The sequence below is a fragment of the Ailuropoda melanoleuca genome, chromosome 7 (assembly GCF_002007445.2).
Source record: "Ailuropoda melanoleuca isolate Jingjing chromosome 7, ASM200744v2, whole genome shotgun sequence".
In the NCBI taxonomy this organism is placed as follows: Eukaryota; Metazoa; Chordata; class Mammalia; order Carnivora; family Ursidae; genus Ailuropoda; species Ailuropoda melanoleuca.
In genome coordinates this window covers 89,084,671-89,107,296 of record NC_048224.1, presented here as the reverse complement: position 1 = coordinate 89,107,296, position 22,626 = coordinate 89,084,671, and the positions used below count along the sequence as shown (strand labels likewise).

The following is a 22,626-nucleotide window of genomic DNA, read 5'->3' as shown; positions in this document are numbered from 1 at the left end:
AATGCTATTGGATTTGAGCCCTGGACAGATCAGCGCCCTCTGGGGGTGGGATGGACTTGCAGAGGACGGAGGTCAGCTAAAGGTCGTAGAAGAGGTCTAGGCAAGAGGCAAAGAGGCGGTGAGGGACTTGTTTAGAGTGATTTTAGTGGAGCCGGAAAGGAGGGAACAGAACTGAGAAATACTAATGTGTGAATGGCCTGCACTGGGAGACTGGCTGTGGATGAAGGAGGAGGAGGGAAGGAACCCAGGCTTCTACCAACTGGAAGAGAAAGCACCAAGGTCAAATTCAGATTCAGACATCATGGGTTTGAGATTTCTGGAGGATGTCTCCTAAGATAACAGGACAATGTTGGAGAGAGGTATGGGAAGGAAATACGGATCCGGGAGCCCTCGTGAGGTGGGTTGAAGCTGTTAGAGAAGAAGGGATCCTGAAAGATCCTCAGGAACTCAGAATAGAGGCCCCACAGTGTGGACTCAGACCTCTGAGGAGGGAGCGCTGTCCATCGATGGTGCCCCTCGAAGATGGGTTTGGTGGGGCTGGTTCTGGGGGTGCCAGAAGACACTGGAGAATAGGACCAGCCGCCTCTGCCAGGGAGACAGCTGACGTCCAGGCCGCATCAGCAGCAACAATAAACAAGAGGAGTGAGTCCTTTCTCCTGCCTTCCATTTCCCTCTTGCACCCCATTGGCAGAATGGGTAGGAAACCAGCTGACAAATGTGGAGTGCCATTTGTACTGTAGAGCCGCAAAGCCAGCATCACAGGGCACAGCATCAAAGCGTATATTTGGAGCTGAGAGCTAACAGTCCGGTAAGTGGCCACTAAAGCTAATAGGGCACTCTTCTTTAAGAACAACACTCAGGCGGCTGGTGGCTCAGTCGGTTAAGCGGTTAAGCATCTGCCTACAGCTCAGGTCGTGATCCCAGGGTCCTGGGATGGAGTCCTGCACGAAGCTTCCTGCTCAGCGAGGAGCCTGCTTCTCCTTCTTCGTCTGCCCCTCCCCCTGCTCAGGCTGTCTCTCTTGCTCACACAAATAAATTAATAAAATCTTAAAAAAAAAAAAAAGAACAACACTCTTATCACATTCAGTGAAAAGTGGGTAAGAAGCTGGAGGATTCTTAGTTTGAAAAAGAGAAAATTCAGGGGTGGGGAGTAGGGGTAGATATAGGAGGATATGAGATGGGATGTAAGAACTGTCTTCAAATCTTTGGACTGTCAGGAAAGATCGGGTTTGCATTCGTCCTAAATGAGAGAAGCAAGTGGGATTGGCAAGAAAAACAGCAATGTGTAGAGATGCACTGGACCCTCTCACAGAATGTGTTCCCTTTTGAGAGAAGAGTTCAAACACAAGCTGCGAGAATGTGAACTCCACGTAGGAAGAACATTTTCTCATTAGTGCGACCCAGTGTGTGGAACGGTACTCGCACATGGTATGTGCATAATATCTATTTGTTGACTAAGCTGGAAGTAGTTCAAACATCAGACCAGAAGACCAGAATACCTCGGGTTCCCTTTCAATCCTGCAATAAAGGAAAAATATGCTGGGTCCTAACCGAATTAGGAAACAAAGGAACCAGACTTTAAACTCTGCAAAAGCTTGTCATCCAACACCCTGAGGCACAGCTTGATGCTGAAGGGCTTTCTGAATCATCGTATTCAATTACTTTCACTTTAAAATGCAAATTATATTTTCCTTTATACTAATTCTCTTTAAAGAAGTAATGTGTTACATAACTATACTTCTTGATTAATCAGAAAGCCCATTTCCTAATCTTGCAGCCAAAGGTTTATTGTCCGTCTTAGTCCCTTTGGGCTGCTGTAACAGAATGCTTGGATTTTCAACAACAGACATTTATTTCTACTGTTCCAGAAGTCAGGAAGTCCCAAGATTGAAGCACTGGGAAATTCGGTGTCTGGTGATAGCCCACTTTCTGGCCATAGACGACCACCTCCTGTGTCCTCACGTGGCAGGAAGGTCCAGAGAGCTCTCTGGTTCTCTTTTATAAGGGCACTAATCCCATTCATGAGGGCTGTGCTCTCATGACCTAGTCACCTCCAAAAGTCCCCACTTCCTAATACCACTGGAGCTCAGGATTTCCCCAAACATTCAGACCATAGCGTAGTGCTAGCAAATTAGAGTTTTCACCAGGAAATCTAAACACAGTGTATTTTTCTGTATTATTATTATTATTAATTCTAGAAATAAGAGTTGTCCCAGTAGTCCAAGAATTTGCACCCCATCTTCCCTTCCCTAGTTCTGGCCCTGGTGTGTGTCTCCCTTCGTCCCTGTGCCCTGACTGGTGCATTCACAAAATGTGACCATCAGTGCTATGGTTGGTAACGTTCCGAAACTAGTCTTACGGCTGGGATGTGGGTACCAACCACAAGAATGAAGATAAAAAAAAATAGCATCCTAGGACTGTATAGTATGTCCTGGTTTGAGGAACTACACGTACGTTTACTCCTCATAACAACCCCATGCATTTAGTACTTGCCCCATTTGAATGTCCTCAGACGCTGCACACAACTTCAGTTGGTTCTCCTTCTAGCAATGACATTTTGGACAAATACGGACATTGAGCATTATCCCTTCCTTAAAGGAGTGACACTGACTTACCGAGTAAGAAGCAGCCCCAACAAGCATGGTGAGTCAGGTAAAGCCTGTTCACTGCATATCTCCTGTCCCACCCAGACCTCCCTCCCACCCACATCCATGTTGCCCAAGCACCCCGGCAACTGAGAGGAAGTCCACAAATGAAAGCAACCTCGGATTATACCGTTGAATTCTTTCGAATTTTTTTGGCTGCTTCCTACAGTAAGAAATACATATTCTCCATTATGCATAAATAAATATCAACATATACACACGTAAACATACAGACACGCAGACACGTATAAACATATGTATATACATTAGCAGATTTAACATAACATTTATATGCAATGTACTTTAATATTTTGTGTTTTAAAATGCTGATTGCCACTTATTGAAATGATTTTGGAGCCCATTCACGAAAAGGTAAGCACACTTTTTCTATAAAGGGTCAGACAGTGAGTGTTTCTGATTTTGTGAGCCATGTGGCCTCTGTCAGGTACACTCAAGACTGCCCCGGTGGCAGGAATGCAGAAACGATTAGCACGGCTGTGTTGCAATAAAACGGTATTTACAGAAACAGACGGCAGCCCAGCCCCGGCTCTAACAGAGCAGAGCCCACAGTTCCAAAGTTTTAAAATGCAGCACTAGTTCAACAATTTCCAATGCTCAGCTGACTGCCTGAGAATCATCTGGAAAAGCGTGTTAAACAATATCCAGGACCTACCCCAGCCCTACAGACCTACAATCTCTGAGGAGGGGTCAGGGCTCCCCTCTGATCACCCGCCCTTGGGTGCTCTTCCCTGCAGCCAGTTGACGAATCACTGAGCTGATCCAACATCTCCCTTCACCACAGCGTCCATCTAACAAAAATAAACTTAAGCTTGAAAGGCCAAGTTCTGGGCTCCAAGCAATTGTCAACAAGTTTCAAGGACCCAGGCCCTACGCGAAACGGGGACTCACCATGTGCAGTTAAGTTGCAAATTAATAAGAAATCTGAAGCAGGACATAAAATTTATCTCTTGTAATTTGTTCAATATACATATCCCCGCAGAAATTCAACCACACTGATAACCAATTAAAGGACAGAAGCCAATGCCCGTTAAACTGATAATAAGAATATTAGACATCTCAAGGCTGCTATAAAAGTTTGTTCGGCCCAAAGGCATAGATGGCTAAAAGCTCATTACTCCATGATAACAATTTTTCAACCAATAAGAAACACTAATATGTAACACTCTAATTAGCCTAATTATAATTGGATGAGCTATGCAATTTCAACTGGAAATCAAATTATTAAAGCACATCAGCTGATTTGAAAGTGATCGTAGCATGCTGGCAATATGTTTTACTTTTTTTTTGGCCTGAAGTAATTTTTAAATTTAAAAGTAAAATTCAGTTTCTCTTCTCATCAGGATAAATTATCTTGACATAGAGTTACTATGTGGACTTCTATATACTGAAACAATATGAGTAAAAACAATATGTGTAAAATTAAGCACAAGCAAAAATTGAAAGTTAAATGCTAAGATTAGTGGATTAATTCACTGTACACTCTGTGAACCCTAACGTATATTCATTTTTACACCTGCTCATGTTTGCTCTGCAATCTCTGATAACTTTAACTACAGAGTATTTTAGTTATTAACTAAAGCCATGTCTTTCTGCTGTATATTGAGTATAAGTTAAAGGAAAGCTTCCAAGCCCTCTTCTTGCTGGGGTTTTTTTCATCCTTTTCCGTTCCATTCTCTCCTGTCTGAACATACAACACACACACACACACACACACACACACACACACACACACACTATACTCTAAATTATATTCTTACTCTCCTCCCTACCTCAACACCACGTCTTCTCTACCTGTCAAGCTTATGCTTTTCCATAAATTCTCAGCTCAAGAAATCTCCCAATGGAACCTTCTAAATTTTGCCAAGGCGAACTTAGACATTCTGGTCTCTGTTCCCATTACACTTTGTTCCCAGTGCATACCTTGACTAGAGCAATTATATTGCATCATAATTATTGATGTAGCTCTCTTCCCACTAAATTAGCTGTTTCTTAAGAACAAGAGAATATATATTATTCCTCTTGTCTCCACTGCATTGCACAAAGCTTGGCTCCTAGCTGGTCTTCAAAAAATGCTTATTTAATAAGTGAAGAGAATATCTTACTTGCAACATTTTGTTTAAAATATTTTGTTCTTAAGTGGCATTTTACTGTCCTTGTTTAGTTTGGGATTCAAGTTTATAGTAACTCATGAAATGTGTTGAGGGAGTATTTCTTCTTTTCTATTCTGTGAAAGAATTTGTGTAAGAATAGAGTTGTCTGTTCTTTGAATGTCTATGATGGAATTATCTATAAAATTGTCTAGGCTTAGTTCTATTACTTCCTCCTATTTTGGGGGAGAGGGTTGTTCTGTTTTCCTTTTCTGACTTCTTGGGTTGGATGCTTAGTATATCCTCTTTATTTTTAATAAAAGAATATAAAATGATCAGTTTTCCGGGGCGCCTGGGTGGCTCAGTCGTTAAGCGTCTGCCTTTGGCTCAGGGCGTGATCCCAGCGTTCTGGGATAGAGCCCCACATCAGGCTCCTCTGCTATGAGCCTGCTTCTTCCTCTCCCACTCCCCCTGCTTGTGTTCCCTCTCTCACTGGCTGTCTCTCTCTCTGTCGAATGAATAAATAAAATCTTTAAAAAAAAAATGATCAGTTTTCCTCTAAGTACTACATCCCACAAAGAATTTCTTTTTTCTTTTCTTTTCTTTCTTTTTTTTTTTTTTAAGATTTTATGTATTTATTTGACAGAGAGAGAGACAACCAGCGAGAGAGGGAACACAGGCAGGGGGAGTGGGAAAGGAAGAAGCAGGCTTCCAGTGGAGGAGCCTAATGTGGGGCTCGATCCCAGGACCCTGGGATCAATGCCCTGAGCCGAAGGGAGATGCTTAACGACTGAGCCACCCAGGCGCCCCATCTTTTTTCTTTTCTTTTTTCTATTCTTTTCTTTTCTTTCTTTTCTCTTTTCTTTTCTCTTTCTTTCTTTTTCCTCTTCTTCTCCTTCTCCTTCTTCTTCCTTTTTTTTTTTTTAAGGGATCTTGTATGCTTTCAAGATGGTTATCTGTTTGTCCAGTAATCCAAGAGACAAGTTCAGTCACATTAAGGAAGTCAGCAGGCTGAAACTCAGGACAGGACTCCAACCCCAGTTAGGAAACAGAGGCAAAATCCCAATCAGACAACCAACCCAGCACGGTAGAAACAAGAGAGCTGGAGCTCAGTGGAGAAATCCTATGCATGCTCAGACTAGACAGCAAATCCCCCAAACATGTGACTTGCAATTGCATACTAATTCCATGCAATAAGCCCTCCAGTGGGCAGAGACCCAGGTCCTACTCAGGATTGAATGGGCGAGATTGGGCTTGCTGGAGAAGGTCTCCTGCATTCCCCAACTTTAAATATGTAGCTTCATTATTACCCAATTTCGAGCATTTAATAATTTGCTTTATGACTTCTTTTTATTTGATTCACAAGATTTTAATAATTGTTTTAAAGGCAGCTTTCCACCCTGGAGGTGGTCTAGTCATAGATGGGTTCATCTATGGATTCAACCCAGAGGATGGGTTCATTTCTGATTCACTCTTACATTGATTCACTCTTACGTTCTCCCCCAGTAAGCCAAAAATGCCTTATGGCATTTAGCTAAATGGAGGAGGGAGGATTTCCTATTAGACTCCACACCTAGGGTGGGTTCTAGTTTGACTGTCTTCCTCCTGAGATCCTATGAGCCCTGAAAATAACAGCTCAGTTTAGCCATGGCTAAATGCAAATGGCCTCAAAGAAAATCTGATTCAGTGGTAAGCTTAACTCTCTAGGTTCTTGCCTTCATTTAGGTTTTATCCAGGACTTTTAGTTATTTACAAAGGGAAGGTTGGACCAAATCTGCACTACCGAATATGGCGGCCACTAGCTACACATAGCTATTGAACACTTGAAATGGAGCTAGTCTGAATTTAGATCTGCACATCAGATTTTGCAACTTAATATGAGAAAAGAATGTAAAATGTCTCAATAATAATTCTTACCTTAGTTAAATGTTGAAATGATAATATTTTGAATCTATTGGGTTAAAGAAAATATATTATGGAATTAATTTTGCATGTTCCTCTTGACTCTTAATATTATTACTATAAAATTTTCAAATTATGTGCATGGCTTGCATTAGGTTTTTTTAAACTGTTGTTGAATGAAAGAATAAGCAAGTTGCTAAATATATGTACACCACATACCATTTATGTAAAAATTTTAAACGCTCAAATAGTATATATTGTTTGTGGACTCATACATATGTAGTAAAAGCATAAAAACATTAATAGAAGTGACGCACGTCAATTTCAGGATGGTGGTTTCCCATGGAGAGAAAGGAAGGAGAAAAGATAGAATAAAGCTTTAGCTGGAACATTTTGCTTCTTCAAAAACAATCTGTTATACTATTTTCTGTTTGTTTTAAATGTTTCCTAATTTAAAACAATATTCCACCTAGTTTCCACAGTGTGCTTCCATCTTCTCTCTGCAGAACAACCCTGAACCAGGCTCTAGAATTTATCTTTACTTCAAAACTTCTGTAGGGCACACAAAATATCCTGGTTTTGACTCTGATCTTATGCCCCAAATCTAATAATCTGGTTTCCTTATTCATTCGATGTAATTCTTTTCCTTTGATTGCACCTGAGGTCCTTGGTAGCTAAGGTATTGACTGGGGATTGGAGGCCTCCCTTGTTTTGACCATTTTTCTTCCCCAACTGATGTCCCACTCCTACACACATTTGGATAGAGGCCATTTCATTTGTTGATACACTTTCTCAGTCCTTGCCAGTTGTCAGCCTGGATTGTGGAGTGTCTCTTGAGCCTGGATTCCCTGATGCTGTGTTTTGTCTGCCTTTTGGATCACCTCTTATACTTGGTATTGGATTTTTGGACACCTGCTGCTTTCATGAACTATTTTTTGGATATGAAACTCCAGGTTGGATTTCCACCCAGCTCCGTTGCCTAAAACCTGTCCCAATCTAGTAGATGAGTGTAATAGATAGCCCAGCTAAGAGTGATGAAAATTTACGGCTCTCAGCACTTGCTAAGCTTTCAGACTTCCTTCCTAACCTGTGTCAGACTGATCAAATTAAACACGCTTGAGATCCAGACCCTCAAAATAGAAACCCATTTATTAGAACACAGCTGTCTCTCTTTCCTTTCCCTCACTCCTCAGCTCAGAGAAAGTACTTCTTGGAAATATAACCCTCTGTCTTAGAGATGACTAGGGCATTGTGAGTCCTTTAAGTGTGCACCGAGGCACACTCCGAAGCTACCTGCTTTGTGAAATAGAACATCCGTAAGCAATGCTTTGCCTTAGGTCTCCTGAATAGCTCTGCCTTTGAGCAGCTTGACCCTTCTGCTGTCTGAGAACTTCTCTCTGGCTCTACTTAGGTGGGCTTCTTGCTTCTGCCCAGGATCCCTCTGTTTATTGTCCTTCTAGAGACTACTACAGCTCATGTCTGATTTAGCTTCTTTAGCAAATGGACCACACCCCACCTGAAGCCCCATTATCTTCAAATCTATGGACTCTGATCCCAGACCTTCACTGCTGTTTTGTCCCCATTCCTCAGGCAAGCAAATGAAAAGAGAATTAAAAGATAAAGCGGAGCAGCACAGATGTGTTTGTTGCCCGATTGATGCTTGTTGACCAATTCTGTGACAGACAGGGAAAATCAGTGATATGCAAGACATAGTCCCTGCCTGCCTTCAAGGGGCACAGCTGTCGAATTGGTTGTATAGAAGCAAAAACGACAGGTGAAGCAGGAGCCAGGCAGAGTCAGTCTAGAGAAATTTATCCTATGAAGGTTCTCTGCCACATGCTTTTTCAGGAATTCTCAGGGGGGGTCAGATCCTTGGGGATAGGAGGTGATGCCACCTCCTTTAAGGGGACTGAGCTTTTCTAGCGACCAGATAGCAGCAGAAATCCCAGCATTCTGGGTCTCTGCGTCATCTCTGCAGGGTAATGGCCCCGGTCTCCAGATGGCAAGCGGAGAGGAGGCGGCAGGCTCTTCTGCTTGTATTTCATTTTTTGAAGTACTCTTGCTGGTGTTTTTCCAGTGCATCCATGAATTTAGTATGACATGAACTATATATTTCTAGATATCCTTTGTTGGTATGAAGGGTAGGAGTCGAATTGAGCAAAATGAAGGAGAGGCTGATGAATTTGAGAGCTGTAGAAGCTGAGAGCATTTAGGAGAGTGGTTATAGGTCACCAGTATGAAAGCTAGAATGCTGAGAAGGTAAGAAGGGTGCTCTGTGGCTCGGCGAAAGTTTGTAGGGAGAGAAGTTACTAAGATGTTACTGAGACCAGTAATAGGCTGTAGGGTTGTCCCGGGGTCCGCGGCTGACATATCATTTCGAGGTCACTTTGGCTTCCTGGAGAAAGCCTGCCAGCTATCCTTTGTGGTTTAGAATTCCTCCACATATTCTGCCACCACAAACACTGGGGAAGAGAAGAAAGCTCAAGAGGTTCCTTAGTTAGGGATGTAGCTCATCCACATTTGGAATTCTGAGATAAGGGAGGATGGCGTTTAAAGAAATGAGTTCGATGGTGGGAAGGAGAAACTGCCAGTTGGTTATCTCGGCAGTGGGAAAAATGGAGCTGAAGGTACAGCTTTAGGGTTTGGCTGGTTATTTCTGTCCAGCCCGCCCTCTGGGTGGTATCCATGCCCAGGCCCATTTTGACCTGGCAGGTGAAGAAGAGATTCTGCCTAAGGCCGGACATAAACAAGGTGTCATTATAATTTGTTTTCCAAACAGATACTTTTGATAAAGAAAAAGGTGCTAACAATAGGTAAAAACCGTGAGTGTACCAGGATTGTATGTGATTGTACCAGGTAAAAATAGGATGTAGGGGCGCCTGAGTGGCTCAGTCGTTAAGTGTCTGCCTTCGGCTCAGGGCGTGATCCCAGAGTTCTGGGATCGAGGCCCACATCAGGCTCCTCTGCTGGAAGCCTGCTTTTTCCTCTCTCACTCCCCCTGCTTGTGTTCCCTCTCTCTCTGGCTGTCTCTATCTCTGTCAAATAAATAAATAAAATCTTAAAAAAAAATAGGATATAAAGTCACCCCGAATGTAAATACAGGGGAGTTTCCAGACCAGAGCAATCTTGTTGGTTCCTTTGTGGAGGCAAAAGATGACTAACATGAATATCCCGGTGGCTCCTGGCATGAGTGGAAGTAAGCCAGCCACTTGTTGGAACTGCCATGAAGTTGGTTTTATATTACTGAAAGGCGGGGAGCTTAGTGAGGAAATCCATTATGAAAGTGGCCCAGGGAAACTGAATGCTTGGCAAGGGGCACAGACAGCCTTTGGCTTCTCCCAGCAGGTATTTGTTCTTGCATGTAGTTGTACATAATAACATTCCATTACTTTCAATTTTGACCTGCAGTAATCAAAAGTCATGAGGCCAGGAATGGGGCACCAGGGTGGCTCAGTCCGTTGAACCTTTCAGACTCTTGATTTCAGCTCAGGTCATGGTCTCGGGGTTGAAGGATCAAGCCCCATATGGGGCTCCATGCTCAGTGGGGCACCTGCTTGGGTTTGTCCCTCCCTCTGCTTCTTCCCCCAGCCACACTCTCGCTCTCTCTCTCTCAAATAAATAAATAAATCTTAAAAAAAAAAAAGTCATGAGTCAAGGAAAATAGACCCTTAAGTTGGCCGAAGTGAACAAGTGAACAGAGGGCAAAATTCACGATAATCTTCTATGACACGCAGGTGATTTGAGAGAAGCCTCTCTCTAAGGTCAAGTAGAGCAGTTACTTGGTCTTTTCATATATTATTTGCCATTTCCGGATGAGGGATAAGAGGTCCTATACAAACTAGAACAGAGGATGGAACATTGTGGTGCCACAGAGCCCTGTCCCCAAGGGAGGTGGTGAATCAGATCATTGAAAACAAGGAGATGAAGCATTTGGCATGTCCTGGCAAAAGCGACTGGTATATGGATTCTGTACATGACTGATTGATGGATTCTAAGAAGCAAGTGTTATTTCTACAGAAAGAGTTGTCTGTTTGCAAAATGGCATTGTCCAGTCATGTTTTAATGAGAGGATGCTGTCGCAGAAAGCAGCATTGACCTTAGAGAGACCAGATAAAAATGCAGGCCCTTCAGTGAATCTGGTATGGAGAGGTAATAGTGATTCAGAATTAGCGAGGAGAGGGGCGCCTGGCTGGCTCAGTTGGAAGAGCACGCAACTCTTGATCTTGACATCATGAGTTTGAGTCCCACGTTCAGTGTAGAGATTACTAAAAATAATAATACTAATGATAAACTTTTAAAAAATTGGATAACACAATGTACATTTCGGCAGCCTTCCATTGAGGACTTTCGCTCCTCCTGGAACTTAGTTGAGAATTCTTAGAATCACATAAAGAGTACAGTGGAACAAGAAACGTTCATGATAATTTTAAAAGTTATGAAAAAATGCAGGCAACTATTAAAGTTTGAATGGCACAGGATTTGAAACTAAAACCCAAGCAGCACCTTGTAAAATGTTGACTTCCCTTTCCCATAAAAGAATGACATTTCCTCAAGCCAGACACACAAATTTATCAGACTTTATTTTATTACACACCTATTCTCATCAGGAGTTTATATGGCAATTTCAAAATAGCTACTGAGCAGCTGAAAGAGAGAGAGAAAATTATAGGCCATTAAACTGCTAAAACAGGAGTTCTGTAGGAATCTTGTTACACCCGTTATACCCTGCCTATAGGCATGATGTTTCAAGATAACAAGATCTTTGTAAGAATCTTATTACAGAAACTGATAAGGATAGCAACCTGTATAATCAAATGTGAGATAAGGACACACTTTTAAAAGGAAGAATTTTAAAATCAATTTAGAGGTAGGAGCAGGATATGAAAAAGTAAGAGATTAGGACCTTATAAATTTGGGCTCTCAAAGGGTATTTTAAAAATAAATTGCTAAGAAATTTGATGCCCACTGTTTATAAAGATAACCTTTTCCGTTTTAAGGCAGTGCCGATTCCCCCCCTCCCCCACTTGAACCCAAATTCACACCCGTTCCCCTGGAAGAACAGAAGCCTAAGACATTTTTTGTAGCCTTTCAACTTGAGTTTATCATATCCCTGTGAGCTTTCCCTTCTCCAGGTGAAATCCGGACAGGTTAAATTTTACCTTTTGCATATTTTCTAGTCCCCTCCCCTCTGGTCACAACCCCCCACCCCCAGCCATGAATGCAGATGTGGACTGAACAAGCTCAGAGGAGGGCCACCGTCTCTTCTGTTCTGCACAGCATCCTAGCTCTCGTGTGGCCTAAGACTGCATTTGCTGTACTTCAGTAACCACATCCTTCAGAGGAAGGGGACTGTCCTAACCATGAAACGATGTAGGCCAGTGAAGCAGCAACCAGAGCAAGTCAGCTACATCAGAGCTCAGGAGGATGGGCTCTGAGGAATCCCAGTCTGTCCTGCAGAAGTTTGCCTGCTGATGTCACACGTCCCGCTGTGGGCAAGGGGAGCCAATTTGTTCCAGGATGATCCCAGGAAATACAAAACCAATAGGAATCAGCGTTAGTATGGGGCTAAAGTAAACATCTGTAGCATAGTTTAATGGCTTAAAACCCCAAATAGAAGGTGGATTCCCTAAAGCCTAGGAAGAATTCAAGGTATCTTAAAAGTTCTGCTACTTGGCAGCCTAGATTTTTACCACAGTGCTTAATGCTTCCTCGACCACAAGTAGGCATGCCATATTGATGCTTCGCGTGCATTGAATATTACCTCCTTTTAAAGATGTAATCACATAAGGACATTTCTGTTGAATTTCATGTGAGTCAACTAATAAATAAAGATGTTCTTATCTGCATGTTAATGTTTCATTTGAAAAGCAAAGTAGCCAAGCAATAAGGAATGACAGACCCGGCAACAACTTGTTCTAGGATCTGTTTTATCTTGTCCTAAGTTTATGACAATATTCAAAGGACTTCCCTTGCCCTTTAGATACCTAATCCAGGGGAAGTTATCCAATATCTTTTTTTTAAGTAGTAAGCGCGTATGCCATTGACTCACACGAAAAGGAAGTGTATTTCACCTTTGCAAAAGACATTTCTGTGAAGTTCTGAATAATATTTTTTTGTAAATTAAAGCATTTTCCATTTACTCATACTAAATGCTTTTGAAGTGTTCAATCACATTTGTGCTTCTCTGAATTAGAAATGTCTGTAACACAAGTTTTGTTTTTTAAGTTTATTTAAATGATCTCTACACCCAATGTGGGGCTTGAACTCACGACCCTGAGATCAAAAGTCATATGCCCCTCCAACTGAGCCAGCCAGGCACCCCTATAACATAAGCTTTTTATAAAACTTTGTGCTTCTATTTTATAATTAACTCTGTACCAACCATTTAAAATCAGTAGGTCAATGATATCATTAAGGTTCTCTTATGAAGTAATTACATTTATGCATGATTATTTGCTTTTGAATTTCAGACAATTATATACTACATTTTCCTAAAAGACAGTACATCTATATTTTACTTATTGGAAGTCAGTAATTTTAGCTATGACTATGAAGATTTAAATCAGAAGATTCATTCTATTTGAGTATGAGATATAATAACACTCAAATTGATTTTTGCTAATTCGGAAGTCTTTAATTTGGAGTGGCACTTCTGAATTACCAGGTACTATTTGCTAATAATTGTAGTTGTGATTTTAGAAGTCACTGAGTATTTATTTATTTATTTATTTATTTTTATTTATTTTTTTAAAAGATTTTATTTATTTATTCAACAGAGATAGAGACAGCCAGCAAGAGCGGGAGCACAAGCAGGGGGGGTGGGAGAGAAAGAAGCAGGCTCATAGCAGAAGAGCCTGATGTGGGGCTCGATCCCATAACGCCGGGATCACGCCCTGGGCCGAAGGCAGACGCTTAACTGCTGTGCCACCCAGGCGCCCCTAGAAGTCACTGAGTATTTAATGAGGACCTGCAGTATATGAAGCCATCACTTGGTATCAGGTTCTAATGGTTGAGATATGCTTCTGTCCTTCAAGAGATTCACTACAAAAGAATTTGGTAAAGTATGTAAGTTAGCAAGCACATTGAACAGGGGTATCATATGCATACTTTTAAGACAAAGGCATGATGAGATACTTTATCTTTTAAATTTAAAAAGCATTTTTACATGTTTAAATGGCTAATGAAATTAAAATGTCCACATTTTTCCACTTTCAGAATGTTTTACATTGGCTTATTAAATAATGAATGCAAAGCATCCTCCAAAAAAGGTGGTCCGCTCCATCATCTTTTCGTGTATTTTCCAGTGTTCTACATAATGAGTGTATTAACTTATTTTCACAAACAAACAAAATCCAAAAACTGAGCATTGTGAAATAAAGGACTTGACTTCCCTCTCTTACAAGAACTGCCAGCTGGGGCCATCACTCAGGCAGGAAACAGGAATTCAGCGAGTGGGCCAAAGGGAGACTCAAGTTTTCAAACAGGAAGCGACATGGAATCTGCTTCTGGCTGTCAGAGATTGCTAGTGGAAAGCTCCTGGGGAAAGATGATGCCTGCCTTTGTAGTGGAAAGGTCATTAGGGGGATTAAGCCAAGAGGCCAGCTTCATGTAGAATGCTTAGTTCCACTGATAGCTAGAACCAGACAACCAGTTATTTTTAGTCTGAACTATGGCATTTAGAGTCCCTATTGATCTAGAACGAATCATTCAAACTTGCTGGGCCATGATTCTTTCATGTGCATATAACCCAAATGTCTTGACACCATTAGACTATGTAAACAAATGAAAGTAACATTTCCATTAAATAGCAAAATTACTTTGGAGGAGACACTACCAACCTGATTACTAGAAATTAGCTCACTAAAATGTTCCCTGGGGACATGCGAGACGTTCCCAGTGCAGTTTTAGGCACACTTAGACAGAGCCTGTGTTCTCTGACTTGTCACACTGCTGCCTTGGCTCTTAGTACACTACTGGTCTTTCCCTCTCCACACCCTCTTCTATAGGGAGCGCGGGCAGGGGATTCTTGTGTCCCTTCCTACACCATCCTGGGCATAGAACGAGTCTTACATTAATTCCCCTTACCACAGGGCAGATTTGGTTTATAACATTTATCAAGACTTTACTGAAGATTCCTCAGGTTAAAGAAATGATTAAAGAAAACGGTTTAGGTGATACAAAGAAACCTTATTTCACACTTCATTAATTGGACAGTCTCCTTTGGAGAACTGCAAAATGGGGCAGAAGTCAGGAAACTTTTATAGAATAAAGAAAAAAGAACAAGGAAAAGAAAAATAGAAAATATCTTATTGGCTGGGGCCACATAGTCAACTTTGTTCAGAGTTGAGAAAGAACAAAGAAATAAGCAAGAGCCCGGAATTGGCCTGGTTTTGGGGGATTGGCTGACCGGATATACTGTAATTTTGGTCTACTGGAGCATTTACATAGACAGGAAAGTCACTGAAGTCTTGGTCTGCTGAGGTGGTACCCTGGGCAGGAGCAGCGCCATCTTGGGCCTAGAAATTTATTTGAACACTAGCAAGAGAGAGAAAAACAGAACACAGAATAAACGGTGAAGATACCTCCCTTCCACCTTCCCCTTCTTCTTTTTTTCCTTTTTATCCTTCCTTCCTTCCTTCCTTCCTTCCTTCCTTCCTTCCTTCCTTCCTTCCAATGAATAGCTATTGAGTAACTAATAACACTATGTGCCAGGCACGTTGGAGTAAAAACAGATGTGGTTCCTGCTCATGGATTCTACAGTCCAGTAGAGGAGAAAGACCAAATAATCAATCAAATAAAAATCATTATAAGTTGATAAATGCATTTAAGAAATGTAGAGTCCAGATAGGGAGAAGCTTACCTAGTCTGGGGAGCTAGGACAAGAATTCTTCAGGAAATGAGAGTACAGCTCAATGCTGAAGGATTCACAGGCATTCAGAGGCTCAGGGGGTGGACAGAGAAAGACACCTGATGCTGAAGGAAAACTGGGAAGGCTCCAAAGCGGGGAGGGTCTGGCCCTATTTTGAGGAACTGGAAGAAAGACTTTTGAAGAGGGAGAAATAATAGCAGAAGAGAGTAAGGTATATCATGGGCGGAATCATAAGAGGCCACTGAAGGCTTTGAAACGGGAGTGACACCGTCAGATAGGAGCTGCCCGAGCAGAAATGCCAGCCCTGTAGGGAGACAGCACATACTTCAAATAGCAGGCAAGAAAGACAAAGCTAGGGGCGAAATAACTGTGTTAGGAAAGGAAATATGGACTTTGTAAACTGGATAAATTTTATTTTTCAAGTATTAAAAAAGAATGATCAACACCCACACAACCTTGTATACTCAAATGCTCAAAGCAGCATTACTCATAATAGCCAAAGAGTGAAAACAATAAACATGTCTATTAACTGATAAAAGGATAAATAAAATGTGCTATATCTATACAATGGAATAATCATTTGGCAATAAAAAGAAATGAAATACTGACATAAGCTGCATGGATGACCCTTGAAAACATTATGCTAAGTGAATGGAGACACCAATGGCCATGTACTGTAAAATTTCATTTATATGAAATGTCCAGATAGGCAAATGTATAGACATAAAGTAGATTAGTGGTTGCTTAGGGCTGGGGATGAGGTGGGGGGTTGACGGCTTAGGGGTATGGAGTTTCTTTTAGGGGGGACAAACCTTCTAAAATTAAATTTTGGTGATGATTGCACAACTCTGGGAATATACCAAAACATACTGAATTGTACACTTTAAAATGGGCAAATTTCATGGTATGTGGATTATAACTCAATAAAGTTGTTAAAACAGAAAATAATTTTAAAAAGAATCCAGGAACGGGGGACACCTGGGTGGCTCAGTCATTAAGTATCTGCCTTCGGCCCAGGGCGTGATCCCAGGGTGCTGGGATCGAGCCCCACATCAGGCTCTTCCACTGGGAGCCTGCTTCTTCCTCTCCCACTCCCCCTGCCTGTGCTCCTTCTCTCACTGTGTCTCTCTCTGTCAAATAAATTTAAAAAAAAATCTTAAAAAAAAAAAAAAAAGAATCCAGGAACTAGGGACATCTGTAGAAATGGATCTCAATCTTAAATTTCTTCTCACTTCATATTTGTTGTACTCCAAACAAAATTGTAGCTAGCAAAAGAGACCACAATGACTGTCTTGCTAGGGTGAGTTGGGAGGATTTATGGCTCTATTAATACATGTTAGAATGATAGAGTTGAGCCCATTGTTCATCTAAATTAGCAGTACCAAGCAGCTGTTTCAGTTAATCATTATGAGGACTGCAAACAGCCCTCAAAAGAGCGCTCCATTTTTTCAGCATTTTAAAAGAATGGTCTTAATTTGCTAAACTAATATCTTCTCTCTTTTTAGCATTTTTCCTTTTAAAAAGTAACCCCAAAATGTTCCTTAAAATTTTATTTTCATTAAAGCGTTAGCGTAACTTTAAAATGTTGCCTCTGATCTTTTAAATATTTTCCTTTCCTTAAATCTTGATCAGGAACATGTGAACCATTATTTATTAAATACTACTTAGGTTCAAAATAGCTACAGGGAATATGAGGTTGAGCAGGTGGCAATGCTTCCGTTTTCACACTCTGAGAAGGCCAAGGTTTCTTAGGGAAGCATTCCTGGTATCTGTATTAACTAGTTTCATAGTTCCTCAGCTGGGGTGTGGGTGTGTGTGTGCGTGTGCGTGCGTGCGTAAGCGTAGGCGCATCCAATTTCATTTGGCTTGTGCTGCTGACTCTTAGATTTTACAAAAATTTCATTTCCCTTTCCAACTTCCGTCTTACTGGTGCATGCATACCAAAGTGTAATTCAGGCTTAACCACTCTTCGTGTAGGCTAGTTAAATTGTCTTGTTTTATGTATGAGGAAGCTGACACTCAGGAATGATAAGGAACCTTGATTTGGTTGCTTTACCAGTTAATGAGAGGTCTTCTGGTTGGAATTTGTCCCCTGATTTCTGTTTCTTTTAGTGTTTCATTTTCTAGCCTTCAACCTCAATCTTTTCAAATCTTATGCTTAGGAATAAATATCTGTACTGAACATCACTTTATGTTGTGTTTTTCTTAGAACTGACTTTAGGAATAGACAGAAGAGGTGGTTATCTCTGTGGTGTACATGGAGGGAAAAAATCAAATGTGATTTTCCTTTCGGGACATTCCTTTTCCCAAGTGACAAAAAAATTTCCATTTATTTCTCTTATTGTAATTAAATAGCAGTAACTGAAGATGTATCCAGATGTTTTTAACAAAAGGCAGCAAACAGCACCAGGGCTCTGACCTAATGGATTCTAGAAAAGCAATGTCAAGGTTATTAGAAATTAAGCCTTTCGGGATTGTGTCTGTCTTGGGCTACAAGTCTCAATCTCTTGAGAATCTCTTGCTTCCTCTGTGACCTCCTTAAAATCAATTCTCTGCAGGGAAGAGCTTTAAAGACAGAAATGTTAAAGCATAGGTGTCTCTCCGCTCTTCAGAATTTTCCAATGGTTTCCACTCCATTTAAATTCCCCACAATTACTTTCTTAGCTAACAAAGGCTTGCACGATGCGGCCCATGTTTGTTTACTTCTCCAAGCTTATTTCTTCTCACTCTCTTATATTTTTCCTCTTAAACCCAATTTAAGGCCTCTGAATTAGCTGTTTCCTTTGCCTGGAGTGCTCTTCCCTCTGATGTTTGCAAGCCTGTTAAGCAAATCACTGCTTACGTGTCTCCTCCAAAGGTCCGCCCCTCAAGCAGCCGCCCAATCAAAATCACCATCACATCATTTACTTTATTTTTCTTGCATTGAGTTTAAGGCCAATAAACATTTTCTCTTTCTCCCCTCCTCCCCCATAAGCACCCTAGAACCTAAACTCATTTGTCATCATCACTGCTCGATTGACGGCCTGGAGTAGTGTCTAACATTTGTAGTAGCCCAACAAAAATTTGTTGAACGAAGACATGAGCATAGGAATGCACCCATTGTTCCCTACCCCCCTCCCCAAACAGTGAAAAACTCATGTGAGGATAAACGTCAACGTCTTTCTCATCTATCGGGTATTTCCACCCTTGAATAGATGTCCACGAGGAGACTGTGCAACTTGACTGGGCTAGGCCTTCCGATTCTAAATGTAAATAATCACACATTAGCTTTTCGTCTAGAGCTTGGTTTCTCCGTGACCAATACTTCACTTCCTGATTCCGATACCGCGCAAATTGTTAAGGGCGAGCACTAGGGCCCGGAGATCCCTTGATGCTGATTGTTGAGGTTCGGATAGGGCCGTTGGCCTGGTGCGCTGTGAGTGGTCCTCCCTAGAGATGCTGGGGAGAAGGGGCGGAGCCACCCCAAAGGATGAGCCTTACTTGGGCCGTCAGATCAGCTGGGGGTGCAGATTTGGAAAGAGCCCTGGCAATCGGAAGACAGCAAAGCTAGCCTGTGGCGAGGAAGAAGCCCAGCTGATCCCAGGGGGTAAGACCAAGGGGTCGAAAGAAAGGAGGAAGGGCCTGAAACCAAACCTGCAGAGCCAGCCAACGCTTGGGTATCTTGCCAGAGGAAAGGGTTAAACCGTTTCCAAGGTAACGGATCAGGAAGCGCGCAAGACGTTCGCCGCAGGTTCGTAGGTCAGCCAGGAGTTTAAAGCTCCCACGGCTGAGCAGATTCTAGCCAATAGAGAGGACGCCTTCACGTCACGTGACGCGCGGGGCCGATCCGCTAGCCGCCCCAGAGCACGTGGGAAGATTTTTTCCTGCTCCGTCTTTCATTTTTTAAAAGCCCACCCACTTTTGCGCGGGCTTGGTCACCGAGTTCTTCTCGCGAGAGGCGCCGCACTCTCGCGATAGTGAGTGAGGGGCCGCCCGCCTGCTCGGCGGCTCGCGCTGCTGGTCGTTGCGGGCCGGTGACATGCCTGTGAGCTGCGGAGGCTGCGGCCCCCAGGTGAGGCGGGTGCGGATCCTCCCGCAGCATAAGCCGCGCGTTGGCAGGGGTGGCGGCGTGGTTGCGGGGCCGCGGTGGATGGAGCGGCCCGGCTCGGGAGCCCCAGCCCCTCCGCCGGCCCGCAGTCCCTGCTCTGATTTCGGAGCTGCCCAGAGCTGCGCCTTGGCACGGCGGTGGGTGGAGGGCGGGAGGAGCTGGGCGGTGGAAGGAAGCCCGCGGCCCCGGGCCTGGGGGGAGGGGGTGTCCTCGGACTCGAGATGGGTCTTCTGGGGTCCGGAGCGTAGCGGCCGAGTTGCAGCCCCTTTGAATGACAGGCTCAGTTTCCATCCCCAGGATGGTCTTCAGAGCCGGGTCTCCGGTGCGTAGCTGTGCGTGTGCTTAGTTTGGGTTCGTGGTGCGCGCACAGGAGCTTATGCAGGAGGAGGAGGACGTTGCACTTTGTCCCCGCGCAGCATCCTTCACTGTCAGAACCCCAGAGCCGTGGAACCAGGCGCAACCCAAATCTTGTGACAGAAACGGAAGGCGTCAAGCAGCTCCTCGGAGTGTTGGTGTTTGGATTTGCTGTCAAATTTTCTCCGAGGCCGTTTGTTGTTAATGGTTGAAATGCTGGCCATCCATATCCTGAATGGATTGGATATACTTCTGTTATTCCAGGCACCTACTCTGCTTTGCGCGAAAATATGTGGATGTGACCAAAGTAGTAAAAACGTTGGTAAAACGGCAATGGCAGTAGAATTTAAACCGCGACAGTGGTATAGCTTAGTAGCAATTCTGCTTTCCCTCTCCTCTAAAATCTTACTAAACTGGAGGTGGTTTAGGCTTAAGATGTTAAGGAAATTTCAGGCTGAGAAATAGAGCTGACACACATACCTGATGGTTTTAGTGCAAATCAGAGTTAAAAATTCTGGTTCTCTTTCAGCTTCGTAATTATTCAGTCCGTTGCGAAACGTGTAAGCTTTCCTTCGCTTCTTCCCACCGTGTTAGGGATATTACAGTTATATTGATTGATACTGATTTTGATATGTCTGGAAATAGAAAATATAGAATACTCAAAATATAAGGTACTCACTAATGCAAAGATGGTTTTAATGTCTTGTTTATGATTTTAGAGTAATTGGCAGCACAGTTCCCAGCATGATTAGTGTCAGCTAAAATAGTGCATTTTAATGAATCTTTTTAAACATCTAGTCACCCTTTTTAAGAAGTAACGTGGTTTTTCTTTTTTATGTTCCCTCTGGCAGAACTACCAGAGTTGACGGTGAATTTCACTGTTAGTTGGGGCTGTGAGTAACAGAACAGTTTGTGAGAGATAAGGAATTTGAGGCAGTCAGAACAAATGGGTTCCCAGGCTGACCTGGTAACTAGTGATTAGTGAATGTACCCAGATAACTGCACTGTTGCTAAGGGCCTAGAGGTATATTCCTAGGCTAGTGATATTTCTCAGTTGTTGAGGATAGGGGACGGCTGAAGACCCTGAACCCACAATAAGAGAGCTGCCTTAGCTACTAAATTCCTGGGATAAATCTAGAATCTAAAGAAGTCCTCCTTTACCTTTAGAGGCTGAAAGAAGGATATAGTACATTTAATTTTTTTTTTAAAGAAAAATCAGATGATACATTATAGTTCATTTTTAGGGAAATTTCCACTTATAAATAGGCAGTGGAGTTCTGTTACACACTTGAAGAAAATGTGAAAAACTTAGGAAATGTCTTTTTGGGAATGGGCAAAAGAGACTGGTCTAGATTTTAAAAAGTTCCCTCCCATTCCATCTTGGCAAACTGATTTTCAGGGACAGAAAAATACAATTTTTTACTAGTCTTTATAACCTTTTGGTAAGGGTTTCAGGCTTTTAGCATGTAGATATTTGTTGTTTTGTCTTGCTTTGGAAAAGTAATTGGAGGGGGGCACCTGGCTGGCTCAGTTGGTGGAGTGCGTGACTCTTGATTTCAGGTTGTAAGTTGGAGCCCCACATTGGGTGTAGAAATTCCTTAAAAATAAAATCTTTAAACAAAAAGAAAAGTAATGAAGTCATTTTGGGTAGGATAATTATTTAGGCAGTCTGAATGTATTCTTTTTCTGTCACGTGGCCTGCATTTTAGTAATAAAGTCAACCACTTGGAGGGAATGAGGGTGGGACAAGATAGGAAAAGATCTGTCTTTAGTTTGGGCTTGACCTAAGGGTGTATCAGCTGGTAAGGTAGGGAAAGGAAAGAAAAGAACTGTATGAGTTTCGAAACAGACCAAAAGGATCCAAATACCTTTATTCTGCCACTCATCTTTGCATATGACAGTTCATTTTATTGTTAAATACTTCCTAGAGTAAAGGTGTTTGAAGTATATAGTGGCCAAACAGGTTAAAAGGTGAAAAGTTAACATTTTTGGATTAATCTGAGAATGTTTGATGAGAAAAAAATAAGATAAGTGGTGTGGTCTGAGTAGATTGGATGTAACTTGAATGAAAATGAGGCAAAATAAAGAGTTTGGGCTTTGGAGTCAGGCATATCTATTACTTAATATAAATGAGCCTCCATTTCCTCATCCCTGATGGTGGAAAGTCAAAATACCTCAAAGTTATTTTGAAGCACATAGTAGCTGCTTATTCAGTGTTTTTCCTTTGACTTCTTTTAATGGCTTGAGGATTATTTGGCTGCAAGAGTCAAAACCCCATTTGAATGAACTTAATTAAAAAAGGCATTTGTCATAACAGTTGGAGGACTGCCTCTGAAGTCCATTGCATGAAGTCCAGCTCAGGATCCTGGGAACTAGAAAATCTTCAGGCAGTTAGTTACTCTTCCAGTTTTTCTCTGGGAACACACATGGTTTTGTCTCTGCTACTCTGGACTCTGTACGTTCCAATTTCTATCAAATTGGCTCTCTTTAAAGCTCTTGGTTTCTGCTTCCCTCTGACTTAAGTTTGCATGAAACTTTGGTTTGCTGTGGTGCCAACTAACTTTGCTTTTGTAGCATGGTTCTCAACAAGTGTCTTCACATCTTCATTCTGAATTTCTGGAAGATAGTCCCGTGGGCAGGGATCTACTTGTAGTACGTTTG

At 42.2% G+C, this 22,626-nt stretch overlaps 1 protein-coding gene across 5 annotated transcripts in view; it reads left to right on the top strand.

Moving 5' to 3' along the window:
* The first annotated feature begins 18,902 nt into the window (after positions 1 to 18,902).
* Positions 18,903 to 22,626, top strand: part of AKAP11 (A-kinase anchoring protein 11) — a 49,332-nt gene continuing 45,608 nt past the window's right edge. For 2 of the 5 annotated variants that reach the window (XM_034665231.1, XM_034665228.1), the window contains exon 1: positions 19,481 to 19,575. The gene's annotated coding sequence lies outside the window, so the exon portion shown is untranslated. The other 3 variants (XM_002915871.4, XM_034665229.1, XM_034665230.1) reach the window with 3 other exon arrangements.